The sequence below is a fragment of the Protopterus annectens genome, chromosome 1.part1 (genome assembly GCF_019279795.1).
Source record: "Protopterus annectens isolate FY-2018-M chromosome 1.part1, PAN1.0, whole genome shotgun sequence".
Classification (NCBI taxonomy): Eukaryota; Metazoa; Chordata; order Ceratodontiformes; family Protopteridae; genus Protopterus; species Protopterus annectens.
In genome coordinates, this window is record NC_056726.1 from 422546726 (window position 1) to 422565401 (window position 18676).

Below are 18676 nucleotides of genomic sequence, written 5' to 3' on the forward strand. Positions count from 1 at the left end.
GGTCGTAGCCTGCTATAGGTCCCCAACCATGTCCCAAGACTCACACTCCACATTCCTAAGCACCCTGGAAAATATTAGGGTCCAACCTACCACTCTCATTCTGGCAACTTCAACTACCCTTCCATTAACTGGGAAAACTACTCATGTACCAATACACTTGCCCAACATTTCCTGGAATTTATTAATTCTAATGCCCTGGACCAGTTCATTCTTACCCCTACTAAAGGTAGCAACATTCTTGACCTGGTCATTACTAACATGAGCAACTGTTGCTCTATACCAGTAGTCAACTCCTCCCTGGTTAGATCCAACCACAAACTAATCACCTTAGAAATCCACATCCTCCCCCTCGACTCCCCCGCAAAGGTAACCACCACTTTTCCAAAGCTAACGTTGGGCTCCTAAATACAGAAGCAGCTAACTTCACGGTACCCGTGCAAATGGAGGATAGTTGTATGACCGCTGAATCATACACCAATGCACTGTGCAAACACATACACAAATGCATGGATTTTGCCATACCCAATAGAACCAAGACACTCTCCTCCAAAAAATAAAAAAGCCAATCTGGTGGTCCCCTGCCATAAACAAACTCTACAACAGAATGAAAAAACTGAAACAGAATAAGGTGAAGTTCCAAGACTGGAAAAACTCCCTTATCAGCCTCAAAAAAAGTTGAGATTCATCATCAAATCCTCTAAAGCTAGCTATGAAAACAGAATTGCAGCAGATAGTAAAGACAACCACAATGCCTCCTATAGTTATATAAAGAATCTCCATGGCAACACCCAGATTTTCTCTGAGCTACTGCACAATGGTACCTCCTATACCAAGCCAACAGATATTGCTGATATACTGGCCAACAGATTCAGTGCCAACTTTACCCCCCCCCCAAAAGAACCAATCACAATACCAGTAGATTTCCAGGCACCCAGTATTACTGCTGCACAGGTTAAAACAGCACTGTCCAAGGCCAAGAATACAGCTTCTGTGGGACCTGACAATATCCCTGTGTTCTACATGAGCTACAGAGTGAACTGGCACCTCACCTGTGTGCCCTATTCAATCACAGCCTCACCTTAGGCTTTGTCCCTATTGAATGGCGCACTGCTACAGTCATCCCTCTCCACAAAGGAGGAGTGACTGCAGACCCTGGGAACTATTGCCCCATTAGCCTGACAAGTCTGATATGCAAAGCTATGGAATGCATCATCATGGACCTAATAAACAAGGATATAGGGAATCTCCAAACTCTGGATCCCACACAGTTTGGTTTTGTGAAGAGTAGATCATGCCTGCTCAACCTGGTTGACTTCTTTGAATCAGTCACCAGAACTGTGGATGAAGGCAAGGTGGTTCATACAGCCTACCTTGATTTGGCCAAGGCCTTTGATACCATTTCCCACTCAGGAATAACAGAAAAACTCACTAAGCTAGGCATCAACCCCTGTATCACTAGGTGTGTTGCAAACTGGCTCACAGACAGTACCCACAGTAAGAAAGTAGCTGTCTCCAAGTCAGACTGCCGACCAGTCACGAATGGAGTCCCACAGGGTTCGGTCCTGGATCCTCTCCTGTTTGGTATCTACTTCTCTGAAGTCCAGGCCAACACAAAGGGTATCTGGCTGACAAAGTTCGCTGATGATTGCAAGTTGGGAGCTATTATTGATTCCCCAAGTGATATTGACATTGCACAGAAATGCCTCACTGAGACCAACGACTTGTGTCAGAACCATGGCCTTAAGCTCAATGCCAAAAAAATGTGCCATCATCCCCTTTGGGAAAAACCCAGTTCCCATGAATTACATCAATGGTAATCCACTGAACACAGAAGGCGCTATAAGAGATCTGGGGACACAGGTTGACAGCAGCCTCTCTTTTGATTACCACATTGCCACTGTGGTCAGAAAGTACTTCTGTGTGGCACATCTCATTACTAAGGGTTTTGCATCCAGGAAGAAAGAGGTCATTGTCTCCCTCTACTCTTCCCTCATTAGGCCGATCATCGAGTAATATGCCCCATTTGACATGTACTAAACTAGACACCTGCAACAACTGTTGAGGCCACAAAGGTACCTCGCAAAGAGGATCCTAGGCCTTAAACATTTGTCCTATATGGACAGATTCAAAAAACTCCAACTATTCTCTGTCTCATATCACCTACTTATGTGCGATCTCTGCTTGACTTACAAAGCCATGTCTGACCTAGCTCTGTTAGAAATGCTACATCTAAAAAATCACAATCCCTCCACACCACACATTCCAGAAACCTCAACCTCATTACCACAACCAACAGAACGTGTTGGAGGGACAGGTTCATAACCCAGAGACTGCCCATGCTATGGCATAGACTTCCCATACATGTCAAACAGAGCACCTCACTGGCTCTCTTCAAGAGAAATCTTGATGAGTGGATGGGAAATAGAAAATTCACCTCGAGGATCACTCCAGTGGCTCTACTCAACAGAGGCACTAGGAACTAAGGTCGGGTGGCATGATTCATAGGTTCATAGGTTCATACTAGGCTATCTGCCCTAGGGCATTTATAAGCCTAGCCAGAGTATGTTTGGCTTTCACTACCCATTTTAAATTAATTTTGCTATGCCCTTTTTCGAGGTTAGTATACTGTGCCTCTGTCTAACAGTGACACAGAAGTGATACCCGGGGTAAACCTACGATCTCCCATCCACTCATCAAGATTCCTCTTGAAGAGAGTCAATGAGGGACTCTGCCTTACCTGGACTGGGATTTTATTCCAGAGTGAAGGGAGCCTCTGGGTTATGAATCTGTCCCTCCAGCATGTCCTATTTATTTCAGTGCTGAGGTTCAAGTCTCTCGAGCGTGTAGCTCGATGGGATTTGGATTTTTTGAGATGCAGCATGTCCCTTAATTCTGGGTTGGACATGGCCTTATACGTCAGGCACAGGTCACCTCTGAGCAGGCGGTATGCCACTGAGTAGAGCTGGAGTTTCTTTAACCGGGCAGCATATGGCATCTGTTTGAGCCCTTTGATCCTCTTGGTGAGGTACTTTTGGGGTCTTTCCAGTTGCTGCAGGTGTTTGGTAAGGTACATCCCAAAAGGGGCATTGTACTCGATTATGGGCCTGATGAGGGATGAGTAAAGAGGCACGATGACCTCCCCTAATCTAGATGTGAATCCCTTCATGATTAGGTGGGCTATATAAAATGTTTTTCTAACCACTTTGGCCACGTGGTTGTCAAATGAGAGATTGCTATCAACTTGGGTCCCCAGATCCCTAATTACTTCTTCTGTACTTAATGGATTACCACCTATGTGGTAATTTGTGGGCACTTTGTTTTGCCAAAGGGGATGACTATACACTTTTTGGCGTTTAGCTTGAGGCCATGGCTCTGGCACCAGTTGTCTGTTTCTATGAGGCCCTTTTGGAGGATGCTTGTGTCGGCTGGAGAGTCGATTATGGCACCCAGTTTGCAGTCATCTGCGAACTTGGTCAGCCACAGTCCTTCCATGTTGGCCTGTACCTCCGAGAAATATATACCAAACAAGAGAGGTCCCAGGACTGAGCCTTGTGGGATGCCACTTGTAACTGGTTTGGAGTCTGACATGGCTCCAGCAATTCTAACCATGTGGGTTCTGTCCTTGAGCCAGTTTGCAACCCATCTAGTGACATAGGGGTTTATATTTAAGCTGGTGAGCTTATCTATAATGCCCGAGTGGGGTATTGTATCGAAGGCTTTTGCGAGGTCCAGGTAGGCTGTGTGGACCACCTTCCCTTTGTCAATGGCCTTGGTGACTGTTTCAAAGAAGTCAACCAGGTTTAAGAGGCAGGATCTGCCCTTAACAAAGCCGAACTGAGTAGGATCCAGTGTCTGTAGGTCCCCAATATCTTTATTTATGAGATCCATGATGATCCTTTCCATAGCTTTGCAGACCATGCTAGTCAGGCTTATGAGGCGATAGTTTCCACGGTCTGTTGAGGCACCACCTTTGTGGAGAGGGACCACTGTTGCTGTACGCCACTCTTTGGGTACATATCCTGTAGTAAGGCTGAGATTGAACAGTAGTTTTATGTTTGGGTTTAGCTCTTCTTGGAGTTCATGTAGGATGCAGCCTGGGACACCGTCTGGTCCCATTGATGCTGTGTTTTTTGCTTTGGAGAGGGCGGCTCCCACCTGAGCATCTGAGATGTCAGGGGGGCAGCACTCTGCTGGGATAGATATTTGCCCTTTTGGTGGGGAGGGGGGGGGAGAAGTTTGCGCTGAACCTGTCAGCTAGGATGTTGGCAATGTCTGTGGGTTCGGTGTATTTTTTGTCATTTTGGACTAATTCTGAGCATATCTGGGAATTCCCACCCAGGTTCCTAACATAACTAAAGAAAGCCTTGTGATTATCCTTAGTGTCCTGTGCAATTTTTCTCTCGAAGCTGGCCTTTGACGATTTTATGAGTGCCCTTAGTTTTTTGCTAATACTGATCAGAGATGCCTTCCCTTTTTGGGATTTTGCTCTATCATGTAGTAGCTTCCTCCTTCTATTGTATAGTTTGTTTATGGCTGGGGTCCACCAGACAGGTCGTCTGCCTTTGGAGGATTGGGTCTTGGTTTTATTTGGGATTGCATGATCCATGCATTCCTGAAGGTGTTCATAGAATGCATTTATAAAGGATTCTGCAGTCTGGGCCGTATTTTCCACAGGCCCGGGGGCTTTGAAGGATTCCACGTCGGTTTTGAGGAGTGTGAAATTTGCTTTAGAGAAGTTTTTCACTGTGGATTTCTGGGCAGGGGGTGGGGTCGGGATGTGAATATCCAGTGAGATCAGTTTATGGTCTGATCTTACCAGTGAGGGATACACTTCTGGTCTGGAGCATAGAGTCCCCATGTTGGTGATGATCAGGTCCAGTATGTTTTCCCCTCTTGTGGGAGTGGTAACAAGTTGTTCCATAGCATTTGAGTTTATGAATTCTAGGAACCTTTGGGCAAGGGTGTTGGAGCTAGAGTAATGCTCCCAATCAATGTTTGGGTAGTTGAAGTCGCCCAATATAATGGTGTTCGGAGAGACCTTCATATTTTCCAGTGTTCTCAGGAAGGCCGAGTGGGGTTCCTGGGTTTGGGAGGGTGGTCTGTAGCAGGCTATAAACTGGAAGGCAGTTTTACCCACTGTTAGTTGCACATGGATAGTCTCTGATGCTTCGTGCTTTGCCACCAACCTGGAGGTGTGGGTATCTTTGATGAATATCGATACTCCCCTCCTTTTGTGGTTTGGTCCAAGTTTTGGGGCCGAAAAGCATGGTATGAGGTATAACCTGGTAGTGCTGGGGTGCTCTCGGGAGTCCTGAACCAGGTTTCTGTTACTGCACAGATATCGATGTTCTCCATGCTAAGGAGAGTTTCGAGTGCGTGCATCTTGAGGTTTAGACTTCTGGCGTTGAGTAGCATTACTCTTAGTTTCTTATCCCTTGTGATACCTATGGAGGTGGGTTTGTCTTTTGAGCCTTGCCTAAAAAGGCACTATGGGGGTAGCAAGAGCCTTTGCCAATATCCGAAAGCCCAGGGGTGACAGGTGCAAGCCGTCCCTAGCAAAGCATCGTGGCTTGTCGTGCATATCATCCCAAGCTGACAGGCATTGGATCCCCTTTGAATGACACCAATACTTAAGCCAATTGTTGAAATTGATCATCTTGTCTTCATATTGTGGCATCATTCTTGGTGAGGGTAAGATGCTACTCAAGGTCAGGGTCATACCAGCCTGAGCTACATGCTCAGAGAGCTCCTCTATGTCTCTTTTCATGTAGTCCAGGGAGGTACGTCTCAGGTCATTCACACCAGCATGGACAATGACTGAGTCATATTTGTACTTGCCTTGGAGTGAACTGAGTGCTTGTGTTATGTGGCGGATCCTAGCGCCAGACAGGCTGCTCACCGTGACCTTCTCCTTGTTCAGCCTGGTGAGTGGGACGTCAGTGTGCCTGACGATAGAGTCACCTATTACAAGTGTATCAGGTGTGTTGTTTAGCCTTAAGGGCTGTGACTGTTCGGCACACTGGCTTTGTGAGATATGTGTTGCATGTGTTTTGTTTTGGGGTAGCGGTTGCTTGGGTGTCTGCTTTGGAGGTCTCTGCTGCTTAGGCAGATCTTTATTTAGAGCCTCCGAGTATGTTTTTGTGTGATTATGTGTTTGGTTTGCTGTCGTGGTAGGTCTATGTGAGACTGGAATTGTAGTGAGTGTGGTTTCCTTCTCCTCCTGACTGGTTATGCCAGTACTGAGTTGAGAGAGCTTAGCCTCCAGTTTGGCTATATGGTTGCATCTCTCACATGTGTTGGAATTTGTTGGGAGGAGGAGAGGGTTGTCTGTGTACATGTGACAGTTGTAACATTGCCTCAAGATTCCCATATTCACCAGCTGGACCGGAGAGGAGATTGACAACTGACCTTTGGACATGCTGGAATAATATTGGGAATTCCTTTATAATTGAAAACAAGGGCCAATGGGGAGCGAGGGTGTAGTGCTTTTAATTTTTAGTGCTGACTTATAATTGCTTTAGTGAGCAAGTGCCAGGTAACAAGTGCAATGTGTTACAGGTAACTTAAATGCAAAAACGACAAACAGTAACTTTCTTTCAAGCGAAGCAAGGAAATAAGTACAGTAAGCAATGCAGATATCACTAGGGATCCACAGAAGCACTGAGAAGCCACGTTTTAGGTGGAATTAGCGTTCCTGGGAAATAACAAACATACAAACAAAGCTAGATTCAGCAGGCCTGGATCTAGTCTATGCTACAGCAAACAAGGTGTACCAATTTCAGTAAGATACAGTTCAAATATTCAGGCACTATAAACCTTTAACCAGAAATTCCCAGCTCAGAAGGGCAGAGTCCAGCCTCTCCTCCCACAAGAGTGCAGACCATGAACCTTCCTAATGTAAAATAACTAGCCTGAAGCCCAAGTGCTTAAACCAGAGCTAATACACTTTAAGAATAACAGACACTGAGCTCTCAATCAGCAGTTCCCAACTTAGAAGGATGAAAGCTACCTGTCCTGCCACCACAGTGCATGCCACAAACCTTCCTAATGTAGAACAACTGGTCTGAAGCCCAAGTGCTTAATCCAAAAGACTTAGAATGATAGCTACACTTTAACCAAGTTACTACCAAGCAGTAATAAATACAACTGAATACTTTAAATAATGCCTGGATTAGTGCTCAAGTTATACAAACAAAGCTAGATTCAGCAGGCCTGGATCTAGTCTATGCTACAGCAAACAAGGTGTACCAATTTCAGTAAGAAGAAATTCAGATATGCATGCACTATAAGCCTTCAACCAGAAATTCCCAGCTCAGAAGGGCAGAGTCCAGCCTCTCCTCCCACAAGAGTGCAGACCACGTGCAAGCTGGCACACTTGAATATGTAGCAATATTAGAAAATATACTCAGCTCTATATACTTGAAGATAGTTCTGTAAGGCTGCCTCTCAAACTAAGGTTCCAGTTTGAATACAGGTTGTTAATTAAAAGGAGACACAGCACTAGCTAAATTATATCAGCTGAAAGACAAGGCAGGAAATGAGGGGGGTGGGGAAACAGTTTCAACACAGATGTAAGGAATGTGCAAATTATAAAAAAATATATACTGTTTTCTATATATTTGCAGAGCAGTAAGACACAGATATCAAGCAGACAATTTAGCTCTATAATACAGAATAACACAGAAAATATACTCAGCTCTATATACTTGAAGATAGTTCTGTAAGGCTGTCTCTCAAACTAAGGTTCCAGTTTGAATACAGGTTGTTAATTAAAAGGAGACACAGCACTAGCTAAATTATATCAGCTGAAAGACAAGGCAGGAAATGAGGGTGGGGAAACAGTTTCAACACAGATGTAAGGAATGTGCAAATTATAAAAAATGTATATACTGTTTTCTATATATTTGCAGAGCAGTAAGACACAGATATCAAGCAGACAATTTAGCTCTATAATACAGAATAACACAGAAAATATACTCAGCTCTATATACTTGAAGATAGTTCTGTAAGGCTGTCTCTCAAACGAAGGTTCCAGTTTGAATACAGGTTGAAATGCCTGGGTAATCCTATAGGCTAGGCTTGTAAAGGCTCCAGGGTCATTAGCCTAGTACACACCTATAAACCTATGTGTCAGTCATTGCAGGTGGTCAGCTTATTGAATAAGAGAATCTGTGTTAGAAGATCTCTCAGAGTAAAAGCAAAGCACATGTCAAAAGGCATATTCCCCCTCCCTTTGTTTGTGCATTTCATTAAGAAAATGTAATGTCTTCTTTAGAATAAGTAGTAATGAAGAAAACTAAGGCCAGCATAGTGCAGCTGCTATTCTGCACTGTTGCCTCAGGTTGTGTAGTGAAGGAAGGGAGAGTAGTTTATCTATTTATTATTTATTTGACATTTGTTTACTGGGGTAGTCTATCTGGGTTACATAACCCATTTTCAGCAGAGATCTGGGGAGAAAAGCTCCACATTTATGATTTGGTTACACATTTATACAATTGGGTTACCTATATGAAATTAAACATTTGGAAATTAGTGAACAAGCACTTACAGTTACTTATATAATACATGTCATACTAAACATTTAGAGTTTACATACATAAACATGTCATACTAAACATTTACACTTTAACATACATTGACAATTAGAAGATTGGCTTCATAGAGGTAAGAGTATTTGCCTAAACTGTACTTGCTTATTATAAAACAGATTGGAGTCAGTCAATCTGACTGCTTAGACCTTGGTCAGTGAAGGTATGATATGGCAGGGATGATAAGGTACTCAGTTTTTAGATCATGGCTTGGCTTCCAAACTGTTACTGACGTTATTGGTAGATTAGTTTTAGAGGAGGGAAGTTAGTGTAATATGAGGAGGTAATGCAGAGGAGTAGAGAGGGGTTTAGCCTGGAGTTAGGCATGTGTATAGCCATGATTTATTTAAGTGCTCTTTTAAGGAAGCTTTAAAGAGAGATAGATAGACTGGGAGTTAGGCTATTGTTTGGTGGGAGGGAGTTCCATAATTTTATGACAGAGTACGAGTATAGAGATTTTCTAGCATTTTTGGAAGGTTTGTAGATTCCGAGTAGGTTTCTTTTATCAGATCTGAGAGGTCTGCTAGGTTTGTATTGTTTGATTAGATTTGCTAGAACATGACAGGGTGTGGGTTTATAGATTGTTATGTATTATAGTTATGTGTGTATATGTTAGTTGGTTCAATAGTTCTAGCCATTTTAGTTCTTGTAGTGGTTTACAGTGATGTATGCGGTAGTTGGAGTTTGTTGCAAACTTTGCTACTTTATTGTAACATTGTTCCATTTTAGTTTTGTGGGAGTCTGTAGATTCATTAGTATACAAAAACTGTAGAATAAGGATGGGAGGAGAAAGATTTTTGCCAGGGAGGTCTTGGTTGGAGTGGTAAGGAATTGTTTGTTTCTATAAAGTACTCCTAGATTTTATGTGTCTTCTTTATGTTTTGTTGGATAAGAAGGTCAAAGTTCATTTTGTTATTGATAATAACACCAAACAGTTTAGTTTCTTGTACATTTTCTATGATAGTTTTCTCAGCTGCAAGAATGTTAAATTGGTCTAGGTTGAGGGTGGTATTTTTGGGGTGAAAGACTATGAGTTTTTTTTTTTTTTATTTAGAAAACTTTGGGCCTTTGTGAGCAAGGATTTAATTGCTGTGAAAGACTGCTGGGTTTTGTTTTCTAGTTCAGGAAGAGTACAGGATGTACAGATTACGGTTGAGTTGGCTGCATACTGGATTATTGTTCCTGGAGGAGGCAGTTTGTAAATTATTGGTGAATATGTTAAACAGTAGGGGACCTAGGATAGAGCCTTGGGGAACTCTTGTAAGGTTCAGTAGGAAGGGGGAGAGTTGGTTAGACCATTTTACTGCTTGCTTCTGGTCATGTAGATAGCTCTGAAACCACTGAAGTGTGGTAGTGGAGCATCCTAGGTTGGACAGTTTTTCTAGATGCAATGGGTGTGAAACCATGTTGAAATATTTTGAGAGGTACAGGAATACTGCAGATATGAGGTATCCTTACCCCTGGCCCTATTAATAGTGTCTGTAAAGGATAAAAGTGTGGTGGATGCATCTTTTCATTGTTTTAGATAGAGGGGATAGTACTGATATTGGGCGTAAATTGGGTATCTCTGTGGAGTGTCCTCCTTTACATATGGGTGTTATGTGTGACTGTTTCCATATTGTAGGGACTAAGGCTTCTGAGAGTGATCTGTTTTTAAAGATGCTGATGGGGTATTCAACTGAGTTTGCAGCGAGTTTTAGTTATTGGGGTGGGAGATGGTCTGCTGATGTGGAGCAGGGTTTTAGCTTGATCAGTAGCTTTTTTACTTTTCAGGTGGGTATAGGTTGGAAGGAGAAAGAGGTAATGGGGCTATTTTGTTGGTTATTTGTGTAGTTGTGGATTTGGTCTGTTTTGGGTGGTGTAGAGTTATTGTAGTTAGTGTTTAAGTTTTGATGAGGGTGTCCTGAGCTAATTTTGGTAGTCTGTAGGCTGGCTATGGATTTTATGAAGAATTTGTTAAATTCCTCTGCTATTTGAGATAAGGGGGTATTGGAAGAGGGAGAGTGTTCCTTGTCTGTTGCTGGGTTAAGGAGGGTAGATATGGAGTGCCAGAATTTTCGGGGCTTATGTTTGTGTTGTAACTGAAGGCTAGAGTAGTAGATTTTTTACATTTTTCGACTAGTTTGGTTACTGTGTTATGTAGTATTTTAAAGGTTTGGAGATTTTGTTGGGTTTTATTATATTTCCATTTATTCCATGCTGTCTCTCTTTGTTTCATTAGGTCTATGCAGTCGGAGGTTATCCATGGGTTTTTGGTTGTCTTTACTCCTTTTGTTTGTGCAGGAGCAAGACTATCAAGTATTTTTAGGAATGTGGTATTGAAATATTGTACAGCATCATTGTGGGGTAGAAATTTTAGGGGTGTCCAGTTTATATTTTGTAGTAAGTTGTTAAGTGTTTGTTGGTTAAGTTTAGTTTTAAGGCAGTGTTTTTTATGAAGGTGGGTGATAGCCCTGATAGCAAAGGCTGGAAGATGGCTGCTTACTGAGTCTGAGAGTGTGCCTGAGGAGGAGACGTTAGTTGAGTGTGATACAAGGATCCGGTTTAAGGTGGAGTGGCTAGTAAAGTCTTTATTGAATCTTGTTAGGTAGTAAAAGAGGGGAGAAGGGAAATAAAATTCTGGAGGCCTTGGAAGGATCAGGATATGGTAGTTGGCATTTCTTTTTCACTTGGTTCTAATTCCCTAAATGCAATGCGTTTTTTTTTGTTAGATTCAGACAAAAAAGGGGTTGAACATTGTCTAAACTAATGAAGAGTACACTGAGAGAAAGCGTGGGGTTCAATATCTGTGCTTCCAATCAGCAGTGAATATCCGGCAGTGAAATGAGTAACCATAGCTCTTTGTCTGCATGCTACGTTTCCCCTTTCATATGTTGTAGACTTTGCAGGGAATTGGAAGAACAGTTTGATTTACTTCTCTCTTCTGATGTACATACTGACCTAAAAAGAGAGACAACCATTCCTGAAATTAATCATGTTTTTGTAGTTAGTTTAACAATGGCTGCTTAAGGCGTCTGTATGATAATTTATTGAAAAAAAAGTGTCTGCTCTTAAAAATTTGAAACATAGAAAGGGGAACTAACATATATAAAAAAGAACCTAACCTACTCAAAAAAATATCTGCTCTTAAAAAGTGGGAAACATAGAAAGGAGAACTTGCATTAAAAAAAAACTATGCTTTGAGTTTCAACCTAAAAATAACTATTTTAATTCAGAACACTGCATCTAGACAGATCTAACTATCCATGCCCTAATTCATATACATTTCAAATTTCTTGCATTTGCAACTAATCATTATCAGTATTGAATGCTTTACTCAATCCCATTGCCAAATGGTACTTCTAGTAGTCATGTGCTTTGGGCTACAACCCTAGCTGACTGCATCAGATGTGGTAGTCTGAGCAGTTCTGTAGTGAGCTGGGCCACTGCCAAAAAGGGTGTATGCAGTTAAAGAGAGAGAGAGAGAGAGAGACATGAAAGAGAAAGTAAGGCATATGCCATACATGCCATGGTGTACACTTATTAAAATAATTTGTTTACTCAGTGCAGTAGGATTTAAATGAATATGTCATTGGCATATATATCTTTCAGTTTTTGATTTGAAGTATGTTTGTCAAAAACATGCATTGTTTGATGTGCTACACTGGGAAGAGGGGCACCGCATTCTGGAGCTTGGCATACAATTCCAAAAATCATGCCTACATCACAGGAGACAGATGGGCAGAGTGAGATAACTTTCCAGCCTGGGGACAGATGAGGAGAGTGAGACAACTTTCCAGCAACAACCACAGGCTTTGTTAAAAGCCATTAGATAGTATACTTTCTAACTTAAAGGAGGTGTTTAAAAGATTTCAGTGCCAAATGATTTTGTCTACAAACTCTGTATACTTCTAAATATACAGGGAGTTCAAAAAGGTTAAACACAAAACAGAAACAAACTCATCACCATAAATGTCACATCACTGATAAATTGGCTATACCACTCACTGTTTCACATGCAGTTTGCAAAGAACAGTGGGATGTACATGCTGTGTGGCACAATGCAGCCACCGTATTCCAGTGTACAGTCTTGACAGATATACTTGCTTGTGCCATTCCTAACCTCCTTCACTACTTGGGTATCATGGCCTCTAGAATCCAACAGGAAAACTCCCCAAGCTTTGAAATTCTAAGATATCTTTTCTGTGTGATAAGAAATTGTGTCCTTGGAATATGTGAATGTCCTTGCTAGCTAGAAACTCTTTAGGTTTTTTGTAGCATACTAACTGTTGGGGATGTTAATTCTGGATGGACACTTAATCCTTAATCCTACTGTATTTTGGATAACACTGGCTTGAAAAACAGAAAGTATGCTAAAGCCCATAAAAAGGTGTGTTAGCTGTTGACCTCTAGATGTGGGAAATTATTATTCAGTCTGGTCTACATAGGCTGCAAAAGTCTGGAGTCAGGTGACATGGGACTTAATTTACAAACAAACACTCAAGTAAATTATGACATATCATGACTAATGTGCTTTTATCCCACATCAGCAAAAGCGAGACAATGTTTTGAAAGCCTTGTTGATACTCCAGGAAGTGGAATGCATAGGTCAGTAATTACCAGTGGTCAGTCTGGATACTGAAAGACTTTTGATTGAGTGAATTGAGATTATTTGTTTGAAATATAGCATTTTTTTACTTTCCTGGGAATTACATAGAGTTATTTGGGGCCATTTATTGTGGACCATCTGCCAGCATCCAAGTGAATGTTAAGGTCTTGTGTGAGTTTTACCTGCAGAGAATAGCTCAGCATGGATGCCTGATTTCCTGTCTCCAGTTGCTATTACTTTTGCAAGCTTGGCAATAGCTTTAAGGCATTCTGAGGCTGTGGGGTTTAAAACAGGTCAAATGGATAGGCATATGACTTAATACTGTATTTAGAGGATATAGACCAGCATTTAGAAAAGTTGCTCAAAATTCGAAATGAGTTTTGGGAAGTTTTCAGGTTATAATTGAGCACTGACAAGTCTTAATCTATTTCTCACAATTATGTCATCAAGCAACAGATGAGGGATAGATTTCATATCTTTGGGATAGAGACTGTGTAAAATATCTAGGGATAAATAAGGCTCATAGGGTGATGGATACTAATTAAGATATCTTATCAGGTTGTTAGAGTCATGTGTCAGCATATGTTAAAGACCTGATGAATGATAGAACATGGCCTGGATTAAAGGCTCCAAGCCCTGCAGATGTTTATAATCCCTAATTTGTTGCATGTTTTTCCTGGCTGTTCTGGCTTTACCAGGTAAAACTTTCATTAGTGACATTCACCAGATGATAAGATCATTCACATGGAATGGAAACACTCTCATGGTAGCATGGGAAAAGGCACTACTTCTCTATAAGGGAGGGGGGGGCTAAGCATGCATGAGGTATATCATTACTGAACAGGAGCCCAAATGAGGATAATATATTTATGAAAAGTTTTGGGCAAGATAAATAGATGGAAGGAATAGCACAAGTGGTTTCATAAGTGGTTAAATTAACCCTCATATAATTCTTTGGCAAAAGAGGCAGGTTTGTTCACTGGGCTGTTTGGAAATACTTTCATTCTGCCATTTTAATTAATTTTATAATTTACCTGTAAAATACCTAGAGTTTAGGCATTTAAATTTTCTAATAAACAAATGATCAAGCAAGCAAACAAACAAACAAACAGACAAATAAGCAACAGCTACACACACACACACACACACACACACACACACACACACACACACACACACACACACACATGCAACCTTCCTATACCCAAGCTGGACAATCTGAAGATTTAGCTATACCATGATATCCTGTCCATGAAAGTAATGAACAAGATGAGAGAAAATCACCACCCTTGCAGATTCCTACATGTATATGAGCATAACTGATTTAATTTAGAAAATGCAGGAGCAACTTTCACTCTACAAATGCAGTGACTAAATGGAATACCAGTAGCAGCCCCAGGGCTCTTGCCTTCTCCAGGTGCACAAAACACATATAGATAGCATTGACAATCTTCCTTAGTCCTTTCAGTATCTATATAAATAGAAAGATTTTATCCACTTTTCCATAGTCGTCATAAAATCTACATCACTCTTGAATCAGTAGCTCAACTTTTGAACAACGTTTCATTTACATTGCCCGGGTACAAACTTTACCAACAATGTTGAAGATCATAATCTCTACGTAAAGTGAAGAGAGATCCTACCTCCTTGTCTGAAAATGGGGACATCCACCTCAGGTTTCCCACCCAGAGGAACTGTTGCCATCTTCCATGTAGTATTGAAAAGGTGTATTGATGTCATCAATTCAGGACATCTCATGCCTTCAGCATGTCTAGATGGATTTCATTCATTCTGCCTTGTTACAGTGGAATTGTTTCATCACCACAATGATGTTGTCTACAGAACTGGATACAGTCCCACAAGTTGTTTCTGGCACAGGCTCCTCAAAGCAGGGAATGTCCAACAGTTTCAGAAGTCTCTCTAAGTGTTCCTTTCACCTTCTGATAATGTCTCTAGTTCTTATGCCCCTCACCAAAGTGAATTAATAATTTGTCAGAACCTCTTTGAGGCCATTCGAAAGTCAATTTTCATGGTCTCATAAAAACTCAATCTACTCCTGGCCTTTGACTTCAGTGACTGCCACATGTACTGCCGTCTGTGTTTATCAACACATATCTGTCAGTTCCAGATACCATCTTGCTGTTAGCATTTTACAAAAGGCCACATACTTTAACCTAATGGCTTTCATCATTGCTGGTGTTCACCAGTAGGTCATAAGGTGACCACCTTGATAAGTGCAAACCACCTTCTAGCCTCATCTCCTTGCTGTTAGAGATGCTAATTAGGGCCAAGATTAACTCCTGTTCTGATACACTTTGGATAGCAGTGGGTATAGAAAGGAAAATATGGGCAACTGAAAGACAGAGTCAATAACTGGACTGAGCAATACACTACAGTAATGGAGTTGCCATGGAAATAAACACTTAGCTTAACTTTTCTTATGTTGCTGCCAAAATGTCCCTGATGAGTATAATCAAGTTTTAATGGAGGAATGTATGATAATCCCATGGTGAATCCCCATGAACAAGCTGCTTCAGCTGTGAGTATCTACATTTAAGAATCAGTTTATGCTTGATGTGTAGAGGCTGTGAATGTCTGAGTACATACTGAATTATTAATCACTGGCCTAACAATGTAATTCTGTTGCATCTCATAATATATGTAAAACTAGGTCATTCTGTGCAATGAAGATGTCATATAAAGCTCGTCCTGGTATACCGAGCATTAAAGGCTTAGGTGATGTGCATGGTGACATGGCACAGATAAAGTATGAAGGAAAATGTATATGTGTAATGACTGTCAAGGAAACACTACATCCCCAAGAAATGTACCTTCACAGCCAGTGTCTAGAGTGCATATGTACCATGATAGCCTATTCCTTGGGAAGATGTTTTAGTTTCCGTATTTGCTAACTCAAAATGGATGGATGGATTTCTTACAAGTTTCTCTATTTCTAAACTATTATAGAAAAATTAAAATTCAAGTTTTATTATCTCTATTTCTAAACTATTATAGAAAAATAAAAATTCAAGTTTTATTATACAGGTTATTCTAGAAATGTTAGTTTGTCATAATGAATCTCAATTTGTTAGTCTGAAATTAGCAGACTTTTTGAGGAGGAAATATTTTCCTTTTTCATTTAATGGTTTTGTGGAGGGGGACATATAGACTTAGGAAACTATGAATAAAAAAATGAAGTGCTGAAAATATGAAAACAAACTCTTTTCAGATTCATCTTTGACTACAGAATTGCAATTAGCATAATGGATTGGTCTCATGTAGAAATGTATAGAGTAATGAAGCAGAGATCCGCTTTTGACTTGCTTATCTCAGATTTGAAATCATGAGTCAGGAAAAATGAGCTTTGAAGCTGACTTTTGATAAAAATACTAATTGCTAGAAAATGGAAATCAAAATCTAAACCATCTATATTAGAAGTAGTGAATATAGTAATAGAGATAAAACAACTGGAATTGAGATCTTTAGAAAAAGGCAGGAACATACTACATAGGAAAAATGTGAATTGTGGCATGAGTACATACAGAGGAGGAATAAAGTTTAAAAGAAGGCAGGACTTAAATGAGATATGTAATGTTTAACTGAAAATGATTGGGTAGATTATAATTGATGTATAATGTTTGCAACTGGGAGTGTATCACTATGGTTTGTGATGTAAAATGCTTGCAACTTGGATTGTGTCTGTGTGGTTTGTTTTCCTTTACATAAATGAGTGATGGTTTAAGAAAGATGTTTCTTGTTTAAAAAAAGGTCAGGAATTGAATAATTTATGTAATGTTGCTTAGGTTATATGATATATAGCAATACATGTGAAGTATAATGTTCATTAATGTGAACTGGTTAATAGAGTTTGATTACTTTTATATAAATATAAATTTGCCTATGTCACAGGTGATAAAAGGTGTTTAAAAAAAGATGATCAGTTGTGTACATATATTCAGCTTTTACATATGGATCTACAGTTATGGTCCACAGTGGATATTGTTCAGAATGTCTTATACAGTAGTCACAGATAATAGTTCATCTTTAAGGAGGAAAACTGAGCAAATATGAACTGCATTCACAGGGACTGTACCAATCTGCATATTTGAAAATGAGCTATAGAATTCCTTAAACAGTGCAAAAGTCATATAATGTATCTGTGAAGCCTGCAGTCAAGGAACATGTACCCATGACTGTTGCACAGAAAGATGATAAAAGTAGGTCATCCTATTGAGAGATACTCAACCAAACTTACTCACGTGGCTGGAAAAGAAATTGGCTGACAAGAAAATATTTTCCTCTACTTTTTGGCTCCTTACAGCTGACCATCACTGCCCTCATTGCTTCTCCTCATTCAGTAGGTCTACCAAATCTGACTTATCACCCACCCCTAATTCTGACCTATGTTCTGGGCTAGTAAGGAGACCAAGATAGGTCATATTACTTTGAAAGAGTGTTTTTGCTAATGCATAATATTGTCTCCTGCACATGCCTACACCATCCCATGGGTTGGCTTACAGTGGGTTTAGCAGTATATCAGATTAACCCAATAAGTGCTCATTGTTGTAATGCTAATCACTTCCAAACCCTGTAAAAAAAAATTGCAGGTCATGTGTTTATGCTGTACTGTTTGAGCATCTGAGTTTTCAAGCATCCAGGCATGATGTTCTAATATTTGCCCTTTTGAGCATTTGCTCTTTCATCACGGACTGCTTTACACACACACACACACACACACACACACACACACACACACACACACACACACACACACACACACATTAATTTTGTTGAAAACTCATTTCACTGAAACTCAAATGACTGGGACCAATTCACTGAAAGCTCACTTCACTGAAAACTTATTTCACTGAAACTCATTTCATTGAAAGTTACATATGGCCTTTTCCCACTGTAGTGCAATCCTGGATTTAGTATATATAGTAAGGGGGGTGTGGGGACTGAAGCCTCCCACATAGTTTGGTTATATGTTTTCTTCTGAAAAGAGTTATTCATTTCACTTGTCAGTATCCATCTGTAAGCTTTAGAATGTTTACAATATGTGGAGGGCTATGCCCTCACACCCCCCAATGTGGGGGACTATGCCCCCCACACCCCCCTTACTTTATATACTAACTCCAGGATTGCACTACAGTGGGGAAAAGGCCATATATAACTTTCAATTAAATGAGTTTCAGTGAAATGAGTTTTCAGTGAAGTGAGCTTTCAGTGAATTGGTCACAGGAAACTGACATTCAGTGAAATGAGTTTTCAACTAAATAAAGTAGACCCACACACACGCGCGCGCGCGCACACACACACACACACACACACACACACACACACACATATATATATATATATATATATATATATATATATATATATATATATATATAAATTCATAGACAGGTATGCATAGACGGGGCAAAAGTTGCAGAAAATGATGATCCTTGCTATAGAAGACATTAAACACAACTGTGTATCAAGAAATCCTACCAAT